Raw genomic sequence first — 27,264 nt, forward strand, 5'->3', positions numbered from 1 at the left:
ACATCTGCGTTTTTTAGTTTTTGCGCTATAAACAAAAATAGAGCGACAATTTTGAAAAAAATGCAATATTTTTTACTTTTTGCTATAATAAATATCCCCCAAAAACATATATAAAAACATTTTTTTCCCTCAGTTTAGGCCGATACGTATTCTTCGACCTATTTTTAGTAAAAAAAATCGCAATAAGCGTTTATCGATTGGTTTGTGCAAAATGTATAGCGTTTACAAAATAGGGGATAGTTTTATTGCATTTTTATTAATGTTTTTTTTTTTTACTACTAATGGCGGCGATCAGCAATTTTTTTCGTGACTGCGACATTATGGCGGACACTTCGGACAATTTTGACACATTTTTGGGACCATTGTCATTTTCACAGCAAAAAATGCATTTAAATTGCATTCTTTATTGTGAAAATGACAGTTGCAGTTTGGGAGTTAACCACAGGGGGTGCTGTAGGAGTTGGGGTGCACCTAGTGTGTGTTTACAACTGTAGGGGGGTGTGGCTGTAGGACTGACGTCATCGATTGTGTCTCCCCTATAAAGGGGATGACACGATCGATGCGTCGCCACAGTGAAGCACGGGGAAGCCGTGTTTACATACGGCTCTCCCCGTTCTTCAGCTCCGGGGAGAGATCGCGACGGAGCGGCTATAAACAAATAGCCGCGCCGTGGTCCCGGATCGCTTCCCGAGCGAACCCGACCGCCGCATGTAGCGGGGGGGGTCCCGATCGGACCCCCCACCCGCTAATAGGCAAGGACGTACATTAACGCCCATGTGCCTGTACGTGCCATTCTGTGGATGTACATATACATGCGGAGGTCGGGAAGTGGTTAAGTGTATTCTCAAACAGAGATACGCTTAAACATATCTAAGATACGACGGCTTGCGCCGTCCTATCTTAGGTTGCAATATTGAGGCTGGCCGCTAGGTGGCGCTTCCATTGCGTCGGCGTAGAATATGTAAATTAGCAGATACGCCGATTCACGAACGTACGCCCCCCGCCGCCGCAGTACATTTACGCCGTTTCTGTGAGGCATTATCAGGCCTAAAGTTATTCCATCTAATAGATGGAATAGTAATGTTAAAGTATGGCCGCCGTTCCCGCTTCGAAATTCGAAATTTTTACGTTGTTTGCGTAAGTCGTCCGTGAATAGGGATTTACGTTGTTTACGTCCACGTCGAAATCAATAGGCCCGTGCGGCGTACTTAGCCGCAATGCACACTGGGAAATGTGGGCACCCGGCGCATGCGTAGTTGAAAAAAAACGTCAAAAACTTAAGGTCAAGCCCCATTTACATAAAACACGCCCCCTTACACACATTTGAATTAGGCGCACTTACGCCCGCCCGCTTTAGGCTACGCCGCCGTAACTTAGCAGGCAAGTACTTTGAGAATCAAGTACTTGCCTCGCTAACTTACGACGGCGTAGCTTAAACACGATAAGCTACGCCGCCGTAACTTTGCACCATTCTCTCTGAATCTACCTACAAAGTCCTTGCTTGAGTGACAGGTTATTTACATATCTCGTGTACTAGCTTGCAGACATACACAGCTTCTGTAAAGTGCACAATTCACATCCCCCTCTCCTCCTCTTCTCTCCTCCGCTCCCCTCCAGCTCTCGCAGGATTAGCTGTCTTTCCTGTGTTTTGATTAAATGTTTTCAAAATATGGGGTGATCCACAGTTCAGTGTGAACAGACATCAGAATATACAGTATATAGACAAGAAGCTGTGCATGTCTGCAAGCTAGTGCACGAGATATGTAAATAACCTGTCACTCAAGCAAGGACTTTGGTCTTTATAGGGAAGTCTGTTTTATTTCACTGAACAATAAAAAGAGGATTGCTCAGCGCTGGATTAACTCTGTGTGGCAAGACTGGGCACAGATGATAGAAAATCGTATTCTCTACACTGTGACATAAAAAATAAATAAAAAATCATAGCCCTTTAACTGGGTCTTTGGGTGGGGTAACAGGATGAGCTTCAAATGCATGATCGGTACATGGGCAAGAAGCCAAAATACGTCCCACCCCCTACTTTATAATGCGAATCAGCATCCTTTCAAGAGCTATAGCAGTAGAGAGACTCTCACTAAACAGCATGATAGGTATACAAGCAGATCACCCTGTTGAGCTCTCCCAGGGTTCAGAGTCTAAAAACTAACTGATTTTCCCCAGAGCTTCTGATGGTGGAAATGTGTTTTGCTACATGTTGGTACCAGGTCATGGTCCTCAGGATCGTCCCACCAGGAGGTGAGCAAGCCGGAGTCCAATAGCCAGATATAGCAGGTCAGATCAAGCAGGAGCATAGTCAATGAACAAGCCAATGGTCCATAACAAGTGGTTGCAGGTTGGAATTAAAGGAACACTAAAGTAAAAAAAAAATTGGTAAAATAACAAATATTTTATACTTACCTCCACTGTGCAGCTCGTTTTGCACAGGGTGTCCCTGAACCCGGTCTTCTGGGGTCCCTCGGTTGCTGTCTCGGCTCCTCCTCGCAAGAGCTTTCTACCTTCATGCAAGCTCCCTCGCATGGTGGAAAGCTCTTGCGAGCGCGCTCCCGTGATACAGCGGCGGCCATAGCCGCCAACTGTATCACACGGCCCCGCTCCCCGACACACAGCGTCATTGGATGTGATTGACAGCAGCGCCAGCCAATGGCTGCGCTGCTATCAATCCGTCCAACCTAGCCAATCAACGGCCAGGCTGGGAACCGAACAGGATGACGGGGATGCGTGCGGGACTTTCGAGGGGTGAGGTAAAACGGGGGCTCGGGGGGCGGTGCTGTTGGATGTTTTTTCATCTTAATGCATAGGATGCATTAAGGTGAAAAGACATTTACCTTTACAACCCCTTTAAGCAAACGCGTAGTCAGGGCCGTTTGAAGACATTTGGGGGCCCCAAGCAAAAAAAAAAGTCACTTTATAAGTTGAGGGGGGGGGGGGGGGGGGGGGGGGGGGGTTGGCGGCTTACCTCTACCCTCCGCCTCACACGCCAGCATATGTTCGTTGACTGTCCAATAAGCATATACAAAGGGAGGTGTGCCGAATAGCTGAAGGAATAGTCATGTTCATATGGCTAAGCAGTTAATGATCCACATCAGCAAAGAGGGGCCAAACAACTTCAGGGCACTACAAATACAAGCATACCTTGGCAGGGCACAGGAGAAAATGGAGGTGTATGACAACAGAACAGCATGTTGGTGTCCGCACAGGGGCCCCTGCAGTCCGGTCGGCCGTTTACCATAACCCCGTGGTACAGGAGATTCAGTTTGCTGTTCCCGGGGCCGGACTGAAAGGAAGTAAACACTCAGTGTGTGCACTTCCTGTCAGTCCAGCCGGGAACAGGAACCTTAATCTCCTGTACCGCGCGGTTATGGTACACGGCCGACCGGACTGCAGGAGGATGCAGCGGTGCGGCAAGGGCCCTCCCTGCTGGGGCCCCTGGCCAGCTCGGGGCCCCAGGCAAATGCTTGCTTTGCCTGTCGGGTTCCGACGGGCCTGCACGTAGTCAAGGAACAATTCAAAGGTCAGTAACACGTGATTGCAGGTTGGAATCAAGCAGATGTGTAGTCAAGGAACAAGCCATAGGTCAGTAACAAGTGGTTGCAGGTTGGAATCAGGCAGAAGCATAGATAAGGAACAAACCAAAGGTCAGTAACAAGTGATTGCAGGTTGGGATCAAGCAGAAGCGTAGTCATGGAACAAACCAAAGGTTGGTAACGAGTGGTAGCGCAGATATGAACAGGTGTGACAAGAGCAAAATATTGGCTGGAGAGAGCATGATAATCTGGCAAACAGGAAGTGCAAAGGCAAAGCAATCAGGCACAGAGCTGTCCGGCATGCCAGGTCCTAACATAGTCCAAGGAGTAGAAATCAACACTTGTGTGGTATGGAGGTGCTAAAGAGAGATGGATTTGAATGATAAAACTCGCTTTAAGAGGCAAAAGAAAAGAAGGTTAATCCAAGACACCTTGTTCTAATTTGCACTCAGTTTCTATTCCTTTTTTGTCTTAAAAAAAATGAGAATTCTCGAGATACTGTCTTTCACAGTTTTCTTGTCAGCGTGACAAGCTGCCAATACATGTTGAAGTCTATTAGCACCAACTCTTTCACAAGGATCATTTAAAGCCGGCTTGATGTTAAGAAAAGTTAGAATGGCACAGTGTGGGACGCCTGAGTGGGTGTTGGAGGACAATCAGTTACCTGAAGATTTGTCTTTTAAACCAAACCCATGATTACAATTGCCATCAGTGTAACCCCCAGCAGGCACCATAGAAAGAAACCCTTTTGTAAATGTGTAACAAGGAGAGATAAACGGAAAATGTTACGGCTTTGTGAAAACTTACTGAACAGTAACTTTTACGGGAAACTTAGACATTTAGGAGTTTGAATATTCTTAGCAAGCAGTACATGAGCTTTATAACAAACCCCCACTGACCTTCGTAGCTATAAGTAGGTCAGCAAGGTCCATAAAGACATACATAAGCAAGTTTGGGGAGGAGGAACTTGACTGGCCTGCACAATAGAACACCTTTGGGATAAATTAGAGTGGAGACTATGGGCCAGATCCAGGTAGAATTACGTTACTTCGCGGTGGCGTAACGTATCCCATTTACGTTACACCGCCGCAGGTTTACAGTGTAAGTGCCTGATTGACAAAGCTCTTACCTGTAAACTTGCGGCAGTGTAACGTAAATCCGCTCGGCGCAAGCCCGCCTAATTCAAATGGGGCGGGCACCATTTAAATTAGGCGCGTTCCCGCGCCGAACGTACTGCGCATGCTCCGACGAGAAAATTACCCGACGTGCATTGCGCTAAATGACGTCGCACGGACGTCATTTGTTTAGACGTTAACGTAAATGGCGTCCAGCGCCATTCACAGACGACTTACGCAAACGTTGTGATTTTTTAAAATTTTGACGCGGGAACGACGGCCATACTTAACCTGCCTTCTCATTGGACAGTTCATGAGCATCCTCGCTCACCCAGTCTATTGTCCGATGCACAGTGTGCAGGCGGGTGATAATTGTGTTTTTAACCACTTAAGCCCCGGACCAAAATGCAGCTAAAAGACCAGGCCAGGTTTTGCGATTCGGCACTGCGTCGCTTTAACAGACAATTGCGCGGTCGTGCGACGTGGCTCCCAAACAAAATTGATGTCCTTATTTTCACACAAATAGAGCTTTCTTTTGGTGGTATTTGATCACCTCTGCGGTTTTTATTTTTTGCGCTATAAACAAAAATAGAGCGACAGTTTTGAAAAAAATTCAATATTTTTTCTATAATAAATATCCCCCAAAAATGGATGGGGAGATGTATAATGCATGGGGGCTGTATACTGGGAAGGGGGGCTGTATAATGGATGGGGGATGTATAATGGATGGGGTGCTGTGTACTGGGAGGGGGGCTGTATAATGGATGGTGGATGTATAATGGATGGGGGGCTGTGTACTGGATAGGGCAGTGGTTCTCAACCTTTTAGTGCCGTGACCCCTTGATACAATTCCCCAAGTTGTGGGGACCCCTAACAGTAAAATTAGTTTCATAGCGTGTGTTGTCAGCACCCAAGGCAAGACAAGTAATTTGCGCCCCTAACCCATGGAAATTTAGCGCTCCCTGAGTCCCGTCCAATCCTACAGTATTAAAACCTCATATGGTACAATTTAGGATGTACCACTCTTTCTTTGTTCTCCTTTCTTTCCCTTTTATCTCTCGCTACCCTAATTTCTTGTTTTTTTCTCCCACCCCTCTCTCTCTCTCGCCGTCTTTCTTGTTCTTTCTCTTATTCTTTCTCTCCCTTTTTCTTTCTTCCTCCCCCTCTTTTCCTCTCCTTTCCATGTATTCTCTATTTTTATTCCTTCTATTACTCCTTGGTGGGGGGGAATGGGATGAGTGGCAATTCTGGTGAGGAGTTGGGATCAGCCAACTTAGGTGCTCTTGATGAAGGTCATCTGCTGATCTGAGAACTGTAGTGGGAACTTTTAATGGCTATAATCACAGGTAGTGTTACTCACTGTGTGTGCGACTTTGTGGTGTCTCGTAGCAGTGACACCTATGCTGAAATCAGGAGATAGGGTCTCCTCAAGCCCCTCCTACCTCACAATCCTCACCAGTCAGCGGACCTCTAGTCTCTGCCCCCAGCCATGCCGTGAACTGAATGGATGGCTGCAAAGAGGCTGAGTGGGCAGCCGTGGGCTCCAGGAACAGCCTAGCTGGGTGGTCACAGGCTCCAGAGACACCCCTGCTGGGCAGTTGCAGAAAGGCTGGGAGAGTGGTGCGGGCTTCAGGAACAGACCAGGATTTGGTGACCCCTGGCAAATCATCATTTGATCCCCTTGGGGGTCCCGACCCCCAGGTTGAGAACCACTGGGATAGGGGGATGTGTACTGCATGGGGGAATGTATTATGGATGGGAGCTGTATACTGGGGAGGGGGGCTGTATAATGGATGGGGGGTGTGTACTGGATGGGGGGGGGCGTATAATGAATGGGGGGGGCTGTGTACTGGGGAGGTGGGCAGTGTAGGGCTGGACTGGGACAAAAATCTGGCCCTGGACTTCATCCAGACTGGCCCACTTTGACAGGTCTCTCCCATGGCGGACGGACAACTCCCGCCCCCCCCCCCTGGCCACCTAAGCCCCCTCTCCCCCTTCACTAGCCACTAGCCTTTCTACTTTATTAGAGTAGAACGGCTGGTACTGGTACTTTTATAGGCAGTACCAGTTGGGAAGCTAGACATTATTTCACCTGGGGGAAAATAATCAGTTTGGTGACCCCCCTTATGGGACAAGATTAGGCAGAAGTGAGAAACTCCCAGGCCATAGCTGTTGAGTCAGCTGTCTGTCCCCTCCCCCATGCTCCTCTGTCGTCGCCCCTGCTCCTCTGGTCCTCCCCCTGCTTTCCTGTTCCACCCAGATGAGTGCTGCGGGGAGGAAGAGGAGGTGAACGCTGCGGGGAGGGAGAGACAGAGGAGCGGAGGGGTGCGGCGCTCTGCTGTCACTGAAGCTGGCCCACTGAGCCATCGGCCCACCAGGAAACTCCCTGTAGTGCCAATGGCCAGTCCATCCCTGGGGCTGTGTACTGTAAAGAGGGCTGTGATTTTTTTTTCCCTTAAACTCCCCTCTTAAAATTGGGGTGCATGTTATACGCCGATAAATACGGTGTGTGTATATATATATATATATATATATATATATATATAAAATATTTCCTTTAACTAATGTCAGACTCTCAGCCAGAATCGTCCTAATTGGAAATCTAGAGGTTTGTCGGCAAGCTGCACACTGCCCCCCTCTGCTGTTTGTTTGCTTCCAGCTACTGGCAGTCACTTAGTACAATGCTGCAGTAAGTGCTGGTTGCAAATGATGTAGCCATCCCTCCATATGTGTCTCTCAGACAGAATCCACACAATGTGCCTGATCAATTATTCATCATGATGTGCTTTAGTGAAGATATAAATTTATAACACATGGCTTAATTTAGGCTTCCTGATAAATTATTTAAAATATCAGAAAAAAAAAATGTCCTGCTTCGCTGGCAAAAATATCGTTGGAGAAATGAAAATGTAACAGATGTATCATTTGATGGCAGGAAAATAGACCGTCTTTACATAATCGGTGGATAGCTGCGTGTCTAAGATGACTAAGTGCAGCAAAGGGTGATCTGCCATAAAACGAGGTTGTTGTGAAAAATACCATTCCTGGTGTAGGCAGAACAACAAGCAAGATACAAAGCAAGGATCATTTATGTATGCCATCAAGGTCAAAAAAACAATTTTCAGATCAGCCAGTGAATTGTAATATGGTAGATGATTGTAAAATGAGGTACAGGGACACGTTTGCCACATTTATACAACAAAAAGCTCCAACAGATTACAAAGATTTCCCAGCATGATTTACTGTGTCGGCAGGTGTCCACTCATTTCACACTTCATGATTTGGAGCTTAAGCCCTGTACACACGGCCAGGGCCACTGATAGAGGGGGACCACCAGTCCTCCTGTAGGGGGCCTGATCACACAAGGGGGCCCGAACAGCAGGAGGAATTGGTGCGGAGGGGCAATTACAGAAGGATGCCCTTTGCGGTTCTCTGCAGCAGCTGAAAGCCAGTTTTTCCCCCTCCTGCTGGCTTTCAGCTGCTGCGGGTAGAGACACAGACACAGGGCATGGTTCCTATAATTGATTCCTTAACCACTAGAGGGCCGCGCTATAGACGAAAGACGTCCACAGCGCGGCTCTCAAATGCCGAGTGGACGTCTTTAGACGTCCTGTTGTTGTGATTCCCTGTGCGCGCTGCTGGGGGCGCGCAGCGGGGAAACAACGTGCCCGACGCGTCGCTTGGGAGCCGATGCGAGTGCCTGGCTGCCGTGATGTCCGCCAGACACCCGCCATCGTCGGTGACAGTAGGGACGTGGAGCTCTGTGTATAAATGTGAATGGTCCCAAAATTGTGTCAAAAGTGTCCGATACGTCCGCAGCAATATCGCAGGCCTGACAAAAATAATCGCAAATCGCAGCCATTACTAGTAAAAAAAATTAAAAAAAAATCATAAATCTATCCCCTATTTTGTAGGCGCTATAACTTTTGCGCAAACCAATCAATATACGCTTATTGCAATTTTTTTTAACAAAAATATGTAGAAGAATACGTATTGGCCTAAACTGAGGGAAATATTTTTTTTTTTTTTAAAAAATTGGGATATTATTATAACAAAAAGTAAAAAATATTGTGTTTTTTTTTTAAATTCATTTTTTTTATGTTTATAGCGCAAAAAATAAAAATCGCAGAGGTGATCAAATACCACCAAAAGAAAGCTCTATTTGTGGGAAAAAAATTATAAAAATATAATTTGGGTACAGTGTTGTATGACCGCGCAATTGTCATTCAAAATGCGTCAGCGCTGAAAGCTGAAAATTGGTCTGGGCACGAAGGGGGTTTAAGTGCCCAGTAATGAAGTGGTTAAAATCAATCCCCCTCCCTGTTTTGCCTGCTTCTGATCCCCCCCCATGTGCCTTTTGTCACTGTGCCCCCCCCCCCCCCGCAGCTACAGGCTTCCCTGTCCTGTAAAAAAATAACAAATTATAAAAAATATATATAATTAAATATTGTAATAAATATTTTTTAAAAATTATAAAATAAAAAAATTGCAAAATGTTCAACATTTTTTTTTTTAATGTAAAAAACTATTGAAACATGGCTAATTTACAAAGGTTCTCTGTTAAGTTTGTGTCTGTAACGGTATGGCCCGTGGGACCCAGAGGCTCTTGAAGGATGTGGGGGTACTTCTGTGTCAGCTTCACCAATGACTTGTGTCTAAGGTCATCCTATATCCACTAGGGGCATAGAATGACTGAGAAATTATATCATGGATTACATGAGATGGGACAGTAATGATAATTCATGTATTGCAGGATATCTTGAAATATTACAAGTTGTTCATTCTGAACACAACAGGTCAATAGAGTGTCTCCTTCAATGTGGAACATAGACTGTTGAGATGTTAATTGATGTTAATCACCTCCAGCTACCTGGCTGTGGTGATGAAAGCTTGCTGTGATTGCATTCTATTGTCTATTGTGTTAATTAAGCCTGGCTCCTAAGATATTTCATGGTGCTATGCTAACTAACCCTGTATTGTGTGAAAGTTCTATTGATGCTAGTATGTGTTGTGAGTTAACACACTCTAAAGGTCAGACGTCTGACTTATGTTCACTAAAGGAATGTGGATTGTGTAGCAGATGAGAATAGCTTATCACGGAGTCAGAAAGTCTGTCTAAGATGTGGATTGAGGGGGACTCGTTAGCACCCATTGTGTGATGTTAGGGGTGGAGTGTGTCATTGTCCCTTTTGATTACTGCAGCATGCTTTCTAACTGTATATAAGAAACCTGAGTTTACCATTAAAGTGTCATTCTGTTTGGAACCAGAGAACAGAGCTGCGTCTCATTATTCTGGGGGAAAATCCAATGGGTTCTGTCTGCTGGATTGTGGAGTGTCGGAAGCTGTCTTGGGTTGGTGGAATGGAATATCGTAACGGTGTTAACCCCTGACCGTTACAGTGTCCACTAGTAATAATGTTTGTGTAATTTTAGTAAAAATATTGTCTTGATATATTTGGGGAGGGTGGTGCCTGCCAGGTAGGCTGTACGGGGCCCCCGTGATTTCTAACAGCAGTCCTGCACACGGCCGTGAATCCCGTCAGGAAAAAACATTGGTTTTCCTGACGGAATTCCTGGCAAGCTTGTCTTACAAAGCCGTGCATACAGACGGCCATTCAAAAGAACCGCTGTTCTTTTGAATGGTAAGAACGTAGGGGCGTCATCGACTACGACAAGCCGGCGCTCGTCACATTCGATGCCATCGCCGCCACCTTGCTACACCCCACACTAAACTTGTATGCTACCGTGCATGCGTCAAACTCTTATCGAGCATGTGCAGGTTTCCAATGGAACAGGTAAGCCTACAGACGACCAGTTTTCTCGGCAGGAAACACTCTGCCGGGAATCCCGATGGGAAAATAGAGAGCAGGTTCTCTATTTTTCCCGGGGAGTTTTCCTGTCGGGAAAACTGCTAGGGCGTATACACACAGCCGGGATTCCCGGCCAAATGCTCTCCTGGCAGTCGTGTGTATGAGGCTTTACTAATTTCTCCCGCTATGATTCCGTGCTCAGATTGGTGTCCTCCCTTTTCCCTCATTTGCATCCAGTGTTTGGGTCAGTGTCTCCTCACTTTTCCCACCCTGATCCAGTATGTGTGCTAGTATCCCTCCATGATCCAGTTCATTTCTCCCACCATGATCTAGTCTCCATGTGTATGCTTTTCCGAGGGGAAAAAAAATGTGCATGCCCAGAATCAAGCATGAGACGGGAGCACTCATTCTGGTAAAACTAGCGTTCGTAATGGAGATGGCACATTCGTCACGCTGTAACGGACTGAAAAGCACGAAGACTGAAAAGCGCAAATCATCTCTCATCAAACTTTTACTAACACGAGGATCAGCAAAAGCAGCCCAAAGTGTGACGCCGTTTGAATGGAACTTCCCCTTTATAGTCCCATCGTACATGTTGTACGTCACCATGCTTTGGACAGGCGGTATTTGGCCTGAACATGTGTATGCAAGGCAGGCTTAAAAGGAATCCCGTTGGGAAAAACTGCATGTTTTTTTCCTGCCGAGAAAGACGGTTGTGTGTACTAGGCATAAGCCAGTTTTCCCTCATTTATCCCACCATGATCCATTATGTGGACTGAAGTCCTCTCAATTTCCCACCATGATCCAAACTGCAGGCCCTCATTCTCACATTTCCACCACCATGAGCCAACGAGTGGGTCAATATACCTATATTTCTCCTTCATAAACCAATGCATGGGTCAGTGCCCCCTCCCTCCCTTCATAATTGATAGAGTGTGTGGCCTGGACTCCTTTTGTTCCCACACAATGATCTAAAGTGTGGGCCAGTGTCACCTTATTTCCTCCACCATGATCCAGTGTGTGGGCAACTTCCCCTTATTTCCTCCACCATGATCTAGCATGTGGGCTGGAGTCCTCTAATTCTCCCTCCATGATCCATTGTGCTGTTTTTAAGTCTTCCCTAATTTCCACCAAAACTAACCAATCTGTGAGCTAATGACCCTTCATTTTCTTCTCCATAAGCCAGTGTGTGGGCCAGTGTCCCCTCATGTCCACCATGATCCTGTGTGTGGGCCAGTTTCCCCTCATTTCTCCAACCCAAAGTGTGTGAGTTGGAGTCCCCTTATTTTTCTGCCATGATCCAAAGTATGGACCTGTTTTCCCTCACTCCCCCCCCCCCCCATGAGCCAATGCGTGTTCAATGTTCCTAAAAGAGAAGTATGGGGTTGTTGTTTTTTTCCTGAATCATACTTACCTAGGTGGATGCAGCATCTGTCCCCCACCAGCTCGAACACTGAGAACTGAGAGATCAAACACTGCCGATCACTTGGTTCTCAGGGCTCCATGAGCAGAAAGCTGGTGACTGTCAGTCAGCAGCCCCCTGCTCTGTCCTTTTTCCACTCACTGGTGCGCTGGGCTGTAGAGGGGGCAGGAGCGGCAGCTCAGGCTCTCAGTGGCTCGCTGAGAGGCTAAGCCAGGTACTGGTCCAGGCATGTGGGCAGATCCTAACTTCATTATTGCGATCTTGTCTGGACTGGACTGTGATGTCAGCGGGCTGCTCTCCTGTGATCCACAGGATAAGTACAGCCAAACGAACTTTGGCTGTATGTATGTTTTTAATTGTCTTCTCCATAAACCAATGTGTGGGCCTGTGTGCCATAATTTTCTCCTCCACAAACCAGTGCATGGTTTGGTTTACCAGAAAGTATGCTAGGGTTTGCTTCTTGACTGCTATGAAGCCAAGTGTACAACCTATTTCTCAGGGTCTTTAAACACAATAGATCCCCCATTGTGTATCAAGTAATCCTGTTATTTCAGATTCGGACCTTGTTTCTGCCATTGTTTCTACCTCAGTTGTGTCATTAGAGGAATTTCTGCAGGTCCATCATACTTCACACAGTGTTCCATTGTATATCTAATAGACTGAAAGGAATCATATACATATACATACGCTTTTCTGTAATGTCCAATGTAGTCTGCTTCCCTGCACTGGCATATACATTATATAAGGTAATATATATATATATATTTTTATTGTGGCCTTGTTCACACATTGTAAATAATATATGTGCGGCATGGGCAACCCCAGGGCTCCCCAACTGCTAGCAAGAGTTTATTCTCAGAATGGTGTGCCTTAATATGGAACAGGTTGACTTGCTCCAGCTGGAAAAAAAACATTAGAAGCTGTCCTGTAATCTCAAACACTGCGGGTTGCGTGCCTAAACTCCCACATGCCAGTTTTAATGAAAGCCTAAGGCCTGAAATATTGCCAAAGGACATTCTGCAGAATAGGAGTCTGATGTTTAGTGATGTTTAGCCCCATTATGGAAGCTCTTTAAGACCAAGCCTGAATGCCCACCTTCCCACAGTACAGGCTCCTCTCCTCGACTGAAAATGCTTACTCTGATTTCACGGTACACTGTGAGCTTCTTACAATGTGCATTAGAAGGTGCAGCAAGTCAGAGAAATCTTAATTACCGGCTTGTGTGGCAGGGCTGTGGTGTCCCCCCTGCTCTCCTGAATGAATGAATGAATGAATGAATGACTTGTATAGCGCAACTCATGCGAACTGAATCGCCTCTGGGCGCTTTTTCCAGCCAGAGTCTGATTGGCTGGTGCGGTCATTTTACCCCGTAGGATCATGACACGCTAAGGACACACAGTCATACACACAGATATACATATATATATACTGGGCCAATTTGGACAGGATCCAATTTACCTGCCAGCATGTCTTTGGAGTGTGGGAGGAAACCGGAGTACCCGGAGGAAACCCACGCAGGCACAGGGAGAACATGCAAACTCCAGGCAGATGGTGTCGTGGTCGGGATTCGAACCAGCGACCCTTTTTGCTGCTAGGCGAAAGTGCTACTCACTGCACCACTCCTGGAATGCGGACAGCGGCCAAAGTGGCTCAGTTGACTTGTTGAACTTTTGCTTGGTTACTGACTAGGCTTCTGCTTGATCCCTACCTGCTTACCCACCGCCTTGTGGGCCGATCCTGAGGGCTGTGATCTGGTACTAACACAATAAAATCCATCTCTACCAACAGGAGCTCTAGTTAACACTGGTTAGTTTTATACAGGGTAAGCCTGTGTCATCCACCAGGGTGATCTGCTGTTGTGCTTATACAAGCTGGTCGGTGGGAGCTTCTCTACTGCTATAGCTACTGGTCTCCAAGCCCGACCCTGACTGTGACACCACACCACATACTTTCAATGTGTTTTTGAGGAAAAGGGCCTCTTCCCTTAAACCCTGGTCCAGTGTCTTTGGGGGTCTGCAGACAGGGGAATCTGGTAGCCCCTTTAAAAATTACAGGGACTCCAGTCACCATGCCCCTCTCTATAAATGAATAAGGGATACATAGTACTCCTAACTACCGTATTTATCGGCGTATACCGCACACTTTTTCCCCCTTAAAATCAGGGGAAAATCGTGGGTGCGCGATATACGCCGATCCCCGCTGTCTCCGACATTGTCTGAGCTGAGTGTACTCCGCCCGCAGCCACGCGAGAGGAGCCGAGAGAAGCCGAGTGCGCAGGAAATCCGGCTTTGCACAGCGCGCCAAATTCAAACACACGACGCTGCAACCCTGCAGAAGGACACCCACAAGGCTCGACGGACCCCACCGCAGATGGACACCCACAAGGCTCGACGGACCCCGCCGCAGACGGACACCCACAAGGCTCGACGGACCTCACCGCAGATGGACACCCACAAGGCTCGACGGACGCCGGACAAGGCCGCCGATGGACGCCGGACATCCAAAATGTAATTTTTTTCCCTAAACTTCCCTTCTCAGCTTGGGGTGTGCGCTATACGCCGGCTTGTGGTAATATGCCAATAAATACGGTATTCATTTACAAAAAATATATACAGGTATATAAATGTAATAACACTACATGTTTATAGTAAGTCTAAAGGGATTGTTAGGCGTGTGTCCTACTCTATGCCTGCCCATAACCTTTTCATGAGTTAATACATAGTTCAGGATCATCAACGCCCCCAGCCCTCATACGGATAACCTTTCTGCCTCATCATCTTATTTTGGACAATTAGGCTACACAGCAAGCAAAACACAAGACAAAGCCCAGCAAACAGAGGCAGGCAGGCAGCATGCATACATAATTTGCATAGGTAATGGCTCAGCATGAACTTTCATGATCCGTTCTTTTGTACATAAGATGGTGATGTTACCAGAGCAATTAATCGAGGATGTTGGCATGAAAGAGTTCATAGAAGCTGCATACATTATTTAGTATTGTTGGAGATAATGACGTCTGGTTTATCCATTAGAGAGATTGTTTATGACCCACAAGCAGAACAATGGCTGGATTTTGTTGAAATAAATACCTGGACAATAAATACCTAGACACTTAATACCTGGACTAATATGGTTTTACAGAAAGCATGCTCTATTAATGTCCTCTTTCATCATTATTCCCCCCATTTAGCAATTTTTGAAGAGTGGAATAATGTGACCTCTCATCAAGAACTGCCATTATCTGCTGCCATGAGACATATAAGGGTTTATATCAGGGGCCCACAAACATTTCCGTACTCGGGCCACATTGAATTTTTCAGAAATATTTGTGGGCTGAAAATAAATCAGTTTTATAAAAGAATTCATACAATGTTCATTATTATTAGATTCCCCCCCCCCCCATTTACAACTGGGACCTCATCAGATTCTCCCCTTATACCAGTATCCCCATTAGGGTCCACCCTCACATCAGGGTCCCCATCAGAGTCCCACCTTACATAAGGGTCCCCATTAGAATCCCCCCTTATATCAGCGTTCCCATTAGAGTTCCCCTTACAACAGGGTCCTCATCAGAGTCCCACCCTTACATCAGGGTCCCTATTAGATCCCCCTTACATCAATGTCCCCACCAGAGTCCCCCCTTATACCAGTTCCCCATCAGAATCCCACCCTACACCAGTGTCTCACTTAGAGTGCCTATTACATCAGGGTCCCTCCTTATAGGAGTGTCCCCAATATACCTGTGTTGGAGAATGTTGGGAAAGGGCAGACCAACTGACGTGAATCCTCAATCTGAGGATCTACCAGCTGCCCCTAGCTGTGAGCTGGATGATAACTCATAGCAGGCTGGATGTGGTCCGCCGACCTTAGTTTGGAAATCCCTGATTTGCATAATTACTTTTATCCACATTAACCTCCAGACCAAAGACTCCTCCAGCCTAAACGTTGCAGAGCTTGCCTGGGGATCCCAGCAAGCCACTACCTGAACTAACAGCTGCATGTGACCAGAGGTGCAGGGGCACTGATGACGCTTGGAGAAGCTCGGAGACACTCAGGAACCGTTGACACTTCCGGGTGCTTCAACGCACGTTACACCCGCCTCACCCATCTGGGAGTGTCTCTGAGCATCTCTGAGTTCTCCAGGAATCGCTAGAAGCCACCAGCGCCCCCGAACCTCTGGCCACATATGGTAATATATACACCAGTGACTTGAGTCCTGCTCCTCTTGCGAGACATCTAAATGTAAAAATGTAAATGTAAAAAAAAATAAAAAAAATTCTGTTATTGTGATATTGAAGGCAACAAAAATAAATGTATAAAACACTTTATTCTTTACATAAATATAAAACATTCTGTATTGGATTAAAACTATGGTTAAAACAAAGACATGTGCCACTGCCAAACAACAAAAAACATAAATAGCTGAACAGTGTACAAAATCACAACTGTAGTAGCCCCATCAAAACCCGGGCTGGACTATGAACATGCAGTATACAGTATTTTTTGCATATCAGCTGGTCCATCTTCTGGGTGACCCAACACGCTTCAAAATCCTTCCTCAGGGGTGAGGGTATACCACTATCTCTTGTGCAAGTACAATTATAACAGCCATTGTAGACAGATACCAAATGTCTTCTCCTTACTCCACAAGGAGGCTTATCCTTCTAGCAAGCCACATCTTGGGCACACAAAAGCCACATGGGCCCCTTTAGGGGGCCCATTTAGGCCAAAAATTCCAAGATCCAATCTCATGACCAACCTTCCTTACTCTACAAGGAAGCTTACCCTTCCAACAAGCCTCACCTTGGGCACACAAAGCCCACACAGGCCAGGCCCACTTTGGTCAAAAATCCCAAGATACAAATTTGTGACCCACCTTCCTTACTCCCTAAGGACGCTCATCCTTCCAACAAGCTTCATCTTGGGAACACAAAGATGACATGGGCCCATTTAGCCCAAAAATCCCAAGATCCAAACTCATGATCCACCTTCCTTACTCTACAAGGAAGCTTACCCTTCCAGCAAGCCTCAACTTGGGCACACAAAGACCACATGGGCTCACTTTGGCCAAAAATCCCAAGATCCAAACTTGTGACCTGCATTCCTTACTCCCCAAGGAAGCTCACCCTTTCAACAAACTTCACCTAGGGCACACAAAGACCACATGGGTCCACTTAGGCCAAATATCCTAAGATCCAAACTCATGACCCACCTTCCTTATTCAACAAGGAAGCTCACCCTTCCAGCAAGCCTCAACCTGGGCACACAAAGACCACATGGGCCCACTTAAGGTAAAAATGCCAAGATGCAAACTCATGACCCACCGTCCTGAGTCCACAAGGAAGCTTACACTTCCTTCAAGCCTCACCTTGGGCACACAAAGACCACACAGGTCCACTTAGGGTAAAAATGCCAGGGTACCAAACTCGTGACCCACTTCCCTTACTGCACAAGAAAGCTCACCCTTCCAGCAAGCCTCACCTTGGGCACACAAAGACCACATGGGCCCACTTAGGGTAAAAATGCCAAGATACAAACTCATGACCCACCATCCTGACTCCACAAGGAAGCTTACACTTTTTGCAAGCCTCACCTTGGGCACACAAAGACCACACGGGTCCACTTAGGGTAAAAATGCCAGGATACCAAACTTGTGACCCACTTCCCTTACTACACAAGAAAGCTCACCCTTCCAGCAAGCCTCACCTTGGGCACACAAAGACCACACAGGTTCACTTAGGTCAAAAATCCCAAGAACCAAACTCATGACCAGCCTTTATTACTCCACATAAAAGCTCACCCTTCCAGCAACCCTCATCTTGGGCACACAAAAACCACACAGGTCCACTTAGGGCAAAAATCATAAGATCCAAACTCATGAGCCATCTTCCTAACTCCACAAGGAAGATTACCCTTCCTGCAAGCCTCATCTTGGGCACACAAAGATCACACAGGTCCACTTAGGTCAAAAATCCCAAGCTACCAAACTCGTGACCCATCTTCCTTACTCCACAAGGAAGCTCACTCAAAACTCTTCTTGGACACACAAAGACCATAGGAGTGCACTCGGGTCCACTTAGGGCAAAAATCCCGAGATCCAAACTCATGACCCACCTTCCTAACTCCACAAGGAAGCTTACCATTCCTGAAAGTCTCATCTTGGGCACACAAAGACCACACAGGTCCACTTAGGCCAAAAATCCCAAGGTACCAAACTCTTGACCCACCTCCCTTACTCCACAAGAAACTCACCCTTCCAGCAAGCCTCATATTGGGCACACAAAGACCATAGGAGTACACTTAGGTCAAAAATCCCAAGATCCAAATTCGTGACACGCCTTTGCAAGGTTGTCTAATATTTCCTCTCACAAAAAAATCGTATTTTTAAGGAACGCACAACAAAATGAGCTTAAATGGGTTGTAAAGGTAATTTTTTCCCCCCTAAATAGCTTCCTTTACCTTAGTGTAGTCCTCCTTCACTTACCTCATCCTTCCATTTTGCTTTTAAATGTCCTTATTTCTTCTGAGAAATCCTCACTTCCTGTTCTTTTGTCTGTAACTACACACAGTAATGCGAGGCTTTCTCCCTGGTGTGGAGAAAGCCTCTTGAGGGGGGAGGGGTTGAGCAGGCAAGTCAGGACACTCTTTACTTTGCAGATAGAGAATGGAGCTTTGTGTTAGTGGGCGTCCTGACACTCCTGCTCGCCCCCTCAATAGGCTTTCTCCACACCAGGGAGAAAGCCTTGCATTACTGTGTGGAGTTACAGACAGAAGAACAGGAAGTGAGGATTTCTCAGAAGAAATAAGGACATGTAGAAGCAAAATGGAAGGATGAGGTAAGTGAAGGAGGACTGAACTAAGGTAAAGGAAGCTATTTAGGGGGAAATAATTTATTTTCTTTACAACCCCTTTCAATAATCTTAGATCTGCCTGGAGTTCAGGTATAGAATGTTAATTACTTTTGCAAAACAAGTGTTTGAAATAACATCAGCTCTATGCTGTTTCCCCATGTTACATGTAAGCAGTGGAACCCTTCTTCAAAACGGCGTATTTGATAGAATCATCTTTTTTTCCTGAATTCGCTTTCCCCTTTTTATAAGACATTTCAAGTGAAAATGTAATTTGCTCAGTAATGCCAAGCAAATATTCTTCCAAGCCTGTACAGTAAATGCCAATTGCAGGATGAAATGCAAACATGTAAATAGCCAAGGTTCTTTGTTCAGAAAGACTCACTCCCATATGTTCCTGTGAACAATAGAGAGAAAATTACCTATTTCTTCAAATGCCACCTCCACTAGATCACCGTACAAGCGAGCCTTGGGTTCGGAGGCTTCTCCGCAGAGGTCAAGTTTAATTCCCCCTCATTTAAAGTGAAGATGAAATTCTCCTTGGCCCACTTGGTGGTGGTTGTCTTTTCATAGGAAACTCTCATCTTTCTATTTTAAATAAAAGATCATTTTTTTCCCCATTATTTTACTTCAGATGTGATCTGCCCTCAGGGCATTTGTGAGTTCTGTAAGAATTAGACAGGACACGGTGAGAACTTTTATTCTCAGTTTGATGGCAATGGAGATGAAATGAAACACAGGCTGGAGAAACAGAGATAAGGAATTAAACAATCACTTTGAATAATCACACAAGGTGTTTGTGGAGATGTGTGGGGTGATCCAGAGGTGGAAATATTTAGAAACTCATCTTAAAGAGGTACTCAACTCCCTCCCATGCATTCCCCCCCCCCCTCTTTCTTGTATGTTAGGTATTTGCACCCACTTCCAGCCACACAGTCTCGGGCAGACTGCGGGCATGACGTCACCTCCCGTCACCCCCCCCCCATTGTGTTCTGGGAACACTCGGCTCCCAGTACACAGCGGGAGCCAATCGGCAGGCGTAGCGCGACTCGCACATGCGCTGTAGGGAACCGGGCAGTGAAGCCGGAGCGCTTCACTTCCTGGTTCCCTCACCGAGGATGGCTGGGGGGCAGAAGAGTGACGAGCAATCGCTCGTCCTCTGCTGCGGACGGCGCTGGATTCCAGGACAGGTAAGTGTCCTAATATTAAAAGTCAGCAGCTGCAGTATTTGTAGCTGCTGGCTTTTAATATTTTTTTTTCTTTAACCTCTTGACAACCGAGGATGTCCCTGGGACGTCCTCGACCATGTGCGGATAGGGCTGTACGTAAGTTACATTCACGTCTAAAGCAATGACGACTTGCGGCGTAATTTAGAGCATGCGCACTGGGATTTTTTCACGAACGGCGCATGCGCCGCTCGTAAAATATGTCAAATACGCGGGGTCACAGTGAATTTAAATAAAACACGCCCACATCATCCACATTTGAATTAGGTGGGCTTACGCCGGACCACAGACGTTACGCCGCCGTAACTAAGGTTGCAAGTTCTTTCTGAATACGGAACTTGCGCCCTAATTTATGGCGGTGTAACGTATCTGAGATACGTTACGCCACACGGATAGATACACCAATGTATCTGAATCCGGGCCCTTGTGTTTTTTTTCAAAATTGTTGCTCTTTTTTTGTTTATAGTTCAAAAAAAAAAATGCAGAGGTGATCAAATACCACCAAAAGAAAGTTCTATTTGTGGGAAATTAAAAAGGACGTCAATTTTGTTTGGGAGGCACGTCGCACGACTGCACAATTGTCAGTTAAAGCGACACAGTGCCGAAAGCTGAAATTTCGCCTGGGCAGGAAGGGGGTATATGTGCCCAGTAAGCAAGTGGTTAATAAAAATAAATTGAGACAAAAATACAAAAAAAAAATTCTAAATATAAAAAATCTAATGAAAATAATTTAAAAAAATGTAAAAGCGTACATGTCTGTAAAAATACTGCTGGAGTCAGGGGAGGCAGAGGAATGTTTAATCTTACTCTAAGAAACAAAAGAAGGCCGGACAATCTGCGTTTACCAGCTGCTTCTGCCGCAGATTAGTGCGGGATGTTTGGCGAGTATCAGAAGCCATTCGCACACAGAAGACAGAACAAGTCATTATAGCATTATAACTGTAATAGCATTAATGATGATGTACTGTATGGGGGAAACCAAGGAAGGATTATACTTTCCTAGAAATGGAACATATGGGCCGCCGCTGCTTATCACAAAGAGCCTTAAAATATCGGGCCATACAAATGTAACTAAAAATAAAGAACATTTGGATAATATAAGAACTATTTCAGACAGTTGTTCCTGAATTATGGAGTCCGAAATCCGAAAGCGGAATACTAAAAGCAGGACACGTCGCTAACAGATGGGTCAAAACCGCAGCATGCTGCAATCTTATCATAAAAAAGCTGTGAACAAGTAAAACCGGAACACTAATTGACGCGTAGATAAACGAGCAATAAGAAAGGATTGAGCTGCAGATTTGCTGCTGATTGTGAAAGTTAAATGAGAGTAATAGAAAAGATTTCATCAAAGGAATTCCACAGGTACAGAATATACTTATAGGTAGATTCAGAAAGAGTTAAGCCGGCGTATCAGTAGATACGTCGTCGTAACTCTGAATCTGCGCCGTCCGATATTTAAGTGTATTCTCAAATTGAGATACACTTAGATCTAGCTAAGATACGACGGCCTGTGCCGTCGTATCTAAGCTTTCTATTTAGGCCGGCCGCTAGGGGCGCGAACGCTGATTTATGCCTAGAATGCGTAAATCAGCGAGATACGCCTATTCACGAACGTACGCTTGCCCGTCGCAGTAAAGATACGCCATTTACGTAAGGCGTTTTCAGGCCTAAAGTTATTCCACCAAAAAGATGGCGCAGCCAATGTTACGTATGGGCGTCGGAACCGCGTCAAATTTTTTAAATTTTACGTTGTTTGCGTAAGTCGTCCGTGAATGGGGCTGGACGCAATCTACCAATAAGTCTTTGCGGCGTAAGTTGGAGCATGTGCACTTGTGTTGCATACACACGGTCACACAAATGTTGTCGGAAATTCCGAACATCAAGAACGCGGTGACGTACAACACGTACGACGAGCCGAGAAAGATGAAGTTCAATGCTTCCGAGCATGGGTCAAATTGATTCCGAGCATGCGTAGGATTTTTGTGCGTCAGGATTGGCTACAGACGATCGGAATTTCCGACAAGAACTTTTGTTGTCGGATAAATTGAGAACCAGCTCTCAAACCTTTGTTGGCGGAAATTTCGGACAGCAAATGTCCGATGGAGCATTCACACGGTCGGATTTTCCGACAACAAGCTCCCATCAAACATTTCTTGTCGGACATTCCAACCGTGTGTACGCGGCATATTTTAGTATGCTGACACACGGCCTTCCATTTGTTTGATGTTTGGCTGGACAGGATGTTCCTGTTTCACATCAAACGCCTCGACCCCCCCCAAGTGATTCCAATGGTGTGAAGGTGACACAAGGCTTCACAATGATCGACGACGATACAAAGTGACATGGCAAGATCGACCTTTGTCTGAGGGCAGATTTGGAGCCCATATGTCCTATTTTAGCACAGACCTCCGCGCTCATCACTGGCGTGATATACAGTTGGGAATATACAGCATATGCTCGTTATAGACTTAGATTAAAAGGATTTTCTTAAATAGATTTCAGAATCCGGTTTAATGCTTACATAATTAAAAAAGGAATGCAAGCAGATGTAAAGATATACACCTAAATACACTATATTGTCAAAAGTATTGGGACACCTGCCTTTACACACACATGAACATAAATGGCATCCCAGTCTTAGTCCATAGGGTTCAATATTGAGTTGGCTCCGCCCTTTGCAGCTATAACAGCTTCAACTCTTCTGGGAAGGCCGTCCACAAGGTTAAGGAGTGTGTCTATGGGAATGTTTGACCATTCTTCCAGAAGTGCATTTGTGAGGTCAGGCGCTGACATTGGACGAGAAGGTCTGGCTCGCGGTCTCCGCTCGGATTCATCCCAAAGGTGTTCTATTGGTTTGAGTTCAGGACTCTTTGCAGGCCAGTCAAGTTCCTCCACCCCAAACTCGCTCATCCATGTCTTTATGGACCTTGTTTTGTGCACTGATCCAAATCATTTGGTGGAGGGGGGATTATGGTGTGGGGTTGTTTTTCAGGGGTTGGACTTGGCGCCTTAGTTCCAGTGAAGGGAACTATTAAAGGGTTTTTAAAGGATTTTTTTTTTATCTTAATAGCTTCCTTTACCTTAATGCAGTGCTGTTTTCATGTCCTCATTGTTCGTTTTTGCTCTCAAGTTGCTGTAATTCTTCTCTGATCTCCACACTTCCTGGTTGTTTGTTTCCTGATAACCACAGTACTGGGGGCTTTCTCTCTGTGGTCACTAATTAAGGAGGTGTGATTACTGTGTGTCTAAAACCCCTCAGCACCAATCAGTTTCGTTTTCCAAACCATCACTGCCCTGTTTTGGCTCTGTGGTTCTGTACATCACAGAAGCAGGAAACAACATGCAAAAACGAAACTAGAAACTACAGGTACATTATATGATTGATTTTTAACTATTTTCATCAGCACACCAAGACATTTTGGTCAATTTCATTCTCCCAACTTTGTGGGAACAGTTTGGGGTGACCCCTTCCTGTTCCAACATGACTGCGCACCAGAGCACAAAGCAAGGTCCATAAAGACATGGATGAGTGAGTTTGGGGTGGAGGAACTTGACTGGCCTGCACAGAGTTCTGACCTCAACCCAATAGAACACCCTTGGGATGAAGGACTGAGAGCCAGGCCTTCTCGTCCAATATCAGTGCCTGACCTCACAAATGCGCTTCTGGAAGAATGGTCTATAAGACCCCACATCTCTCCTTTAGGCTGGAAAGCCTGAGCTAAAATAAATAAATAAATACATGATTTCAGGATTTCCAGCTGTGTCCCCGGCATTGTCTTCTTCTGCCCGCCCGGCAGGGTCGCCAACTTTCAGTAAATTTACTAACAGTTTGTAAAATCTGTACTTTTGGCATCTGTCCTTGAATGTCCATTATGGACATGTAGGCTGCATGTCCGTAGAAACTGACATCTATGGACAGATGCAACAATTATGGATTTTACAAACTGTTCGGAAATTTACTGAAAGTTGGCAACCCTGCCGCCCGGATGTGAGGTCATAACTTTGCCCCCCGCGGGCATGAAATCATAACGTCGCGCCCGAGTCATAGAGACTGCCAGGGACTATCTGGCCCTCGGTTTTTTCTATGGCTAACTTCCGGTGCCAGTGGATTCCTTCTCCGGCTCGCTGATCACACGAGCGAGCTGGTAGAAGCGGCAGGAGGGTGGGGACATCCCCTCTCGCCGGCTGTAAGTACCATCAAGCGAATGAACAGCAGCTATGATTGTTTTTACAGGGCAGTGAATCAACCTGCTTCAAAATCCCCACTGAAAGCCCAGGGCTTCATACAGTATGAAGGACTGCGGTATGGAAGTGGTTTTAAAACCCTGGGAGCGTAATATCACTTTCAGCCATGGAAGGGTTAAATGCCCCGCTGTGAGTGCGGCTACAGCTTATTTTCTGGGGTTGTGCGAGTGATAAGATTAATAGAGGAGTCCATATTTAAGTAAAGCCATGTACAGACTAATCATCTTACAAGGTGCAGATGGTGGTGGATTTGTCTGTCATATGTTTGTAAACTGTGTCATGACAAACTACTCCCCCTCCTCCCCCCCCCGCCAAGCAACCGTCAGCCCGAACAATGCCAGGCGAGGCAGATAATGCGCTGTGATACGCAATCATAATTCAACCATTGTGGAATGATTGGGGCCCCATCAATCAATAAACTAACAACTGTGCAATTAATACAAGCCTATCATTTACCTGATAGACTTAGATTTCAAACCAGTTATGTTAACGAGGTTTAATAACCTTAATGAATACGTAAATCTTTTAGGAGATTATCCGAACAGACGAGGTTGGAAATGAAGGCGAGGAGCGATATATTCAGGCATATACACTCACTATATGCAGGCCTGTTGCTACAAGGCAGGCAAACCTAGCAATTGCTTGGGGCCCCGAGCTGGCCTGGGGCCCCAAGCAGGGCCCTTGCCGTGCTAAGCTTCCTATATACTGCAGCCGCCTGAGCGCGCTATAGAGACTGCTGCCTCGAGTTGTAACTTCCCCTTCTCTGTAGCGTGGCCGAGCTCCTCTTCCTTCCTCCTGTCAGTCTGGACTCCTGTCAGTCTGGGTACCATGTGGTACAGGAGATTAACTTTCCTGTTCCCGGCCGGACTGACAGGAAGTGCACACTGAGTGCTCACTTCCTTTCAGTCTGCCGGGGAACAGGAAACTGAATCTCCTGCCGCGCGGTACGAACCGGTAGGGAGGGGGGGAGTAAAAACAACATAGGGAGGGGGGAGTAAAAAAAAACATTGGGAGGGGGGCTTTGCGTGCATGTGGGGGCCTCCATGTCCATTTTGCTTGGGGCCCCCAAATACCTTCAAATGGCCCTGACTATATGCCAATAATAATATACACCAATTTATTAGGTATACACCTTGCTAGTACCGGGTTGGACCCCCTTTTGTCTTCATTCTTGGTGGAATAGATACAACAAAGTGTTGGAAACGTTCCTCAGAGATTTTGCTCCATAGTGACATGATAACATCACACAGTTGCTGCAGGGAAGTCATCCAGAAGTCTGAAGTCTTCTTCCCCCCACCACCAGTGGTGCCCGCTCCATTAGGGGCCTCCTAATCCATGCGCCCAGCCCCCTAATCTATATACAGGGCACCGGACGCATGGATTTCAAGGGGTTTTTCTTTTTTGAAGCACGTGATTAGAACCGGAGGCTCTGATTGGCTTAAAAAAAGGGTGGGCTCGGGGTGCAGAGCACTGCGACCTGAGCCCACACAGTTGTGTGACAATAACCAAGTTTGCTATTGTCTTCCTGCTTCTCCTTCCAGCCAATAAGGAAGCGGATATTAAAACCCGATTGGCTGAGGGGAGAAGCGACCATCTTGGCCAATACCGGGGAGAATGTACGAGGAGATCCGGTGTTCTGTCGAGAAGTGCCCGGTTATCGAATAGTGCCCGGGTGGAATTGCACCTGCGCCTCATGGAGCGGAGTTGACGATAAGCTGTTGAGTTGCGTTGCCGAGGCACGTTCATGTAGGAGAAGGGCGGATAGATACATGAAGGGGGCGGTGTTGGGGGCGGAATTTTTATCTGCAAAATAAATCTTTATCTAAAATAGAAAAAGCCGCCCTTCAGTTGACTAAACACGCCCCAGAAGGAATAGTAGATAAAGATTTCCTTTTCAGCTTTGTTTGGGCATCGATAAAAATTCAGCCCCTAGAACTGCCCATCATTTAAAATTTGCCCCCTTCATGTAAGTAGCCGCCCCTCAGCTACGTGAACGTGCCTCGACAACACGAGCCAACAGCTGATCGTATAGTCAACTGTTCTGGAGCTCTGTACTGCACTTGCCGGGCATTTCTCGATAGGGGGCATTTCTCGACAGGACACTGGGAGATGGCCGTCCTCATCAAAGTGATCTCTCTGCATCGCCACCGACACACAAGCCAGAGCCCGACCGCGTGAGAACCACCTACTTTATGGTTCGTTTGCCGCGCCCCCCCCAACAAATGGAGCACCTAATTAGTAAATAGAGTTTACCTGTGTGTAAACTAATCTCAGTGTAAATACAGCTGTTCTGTGAACCCCTCAGAGGTTTGTTAGAGAACCTTAGTAAACAAACAGCATCGTGAAGGCCAAGGAACACACCAGACAGGTCAGGGATAAAGTTGTGGAGAAGTATAAAGCAGGGTTAGTTTATAAAAAAATATCCCAAGCTTTGAACATCTCACGGAGCTCTGTTCAATCCATCATCGGAAAATGGAAAGAGTATGGCACAACTGCAAACCTACCAAGACATGGCCGTCCACCTAAACTGACCGGGCCGGGCAAGGAGAGCATTCATCAGAGAAGCAGCCAAGAGGCCCATGGTAACTCTGGAGGAGCTGCAGAGATCCACAGCTCAGGTGGGGGGAAATGTCCACAGGACAACTATTTGTCATGCTCTCCACAAATCTGCCCTTTATGGAAGAGTGACGAGAAGAAAGACATTGCTGAAAGAAAGCCATAAGAAGTCCTGTTTGCAGTTTGTGAGAGGCCATGTGGGGAGGGGACACAGCAAACATGTGGAAGAAGGTGCTCTGGTCACATGAGACCAAAGTAAATTGTTTTGGCCTAAAAGCAAAATGCTATGTGTGGCGGAAAACTAACACTGCACATCACCCTGAACACACCATCCCCACTGTGAAACATGGTGGTGGCAATATCATGTGGTGGGGATGCTTTTCTTCAGCAGGGACAGGGAAGCTGGTCAGAGTCGATGGGAAGATGGATGGAGCCAAATACAGGACAATCTTAGAAGAAAACCTGTTAGGCCTCATACACACGGTCGGTCCATCTG

The 27,264-nt window shown here is 46.2% G+C and overlaps 1 protein-coding gene across 3 annotated transcripts in view; it reads right to left on the reverse strand.

Moving 5' to 3' along the window:
• LRFN5 (leucine rich repeat and fibronectin type III domain containing 5) overlaps window positions 1–27,264 on the reverse strand; it is a 223,675-nt gene that overhangs the window by 30,354 nt on the left and 166,057 nt on the right. The window lies entirely within an intron of this gene.

Source organism: Rana temporaria, chromosome 13 (assembly GCF_905171775.1).
Source record: "Rana temporaria chromosome 13, aRanTem1.1, whole genome shotgun sequence".
Taxonomy (NCBI): Eukaryota; Metazoa; Chordata; class Amphibia; order Anura; family Ranidae; genus Rana; species Rana temporaria.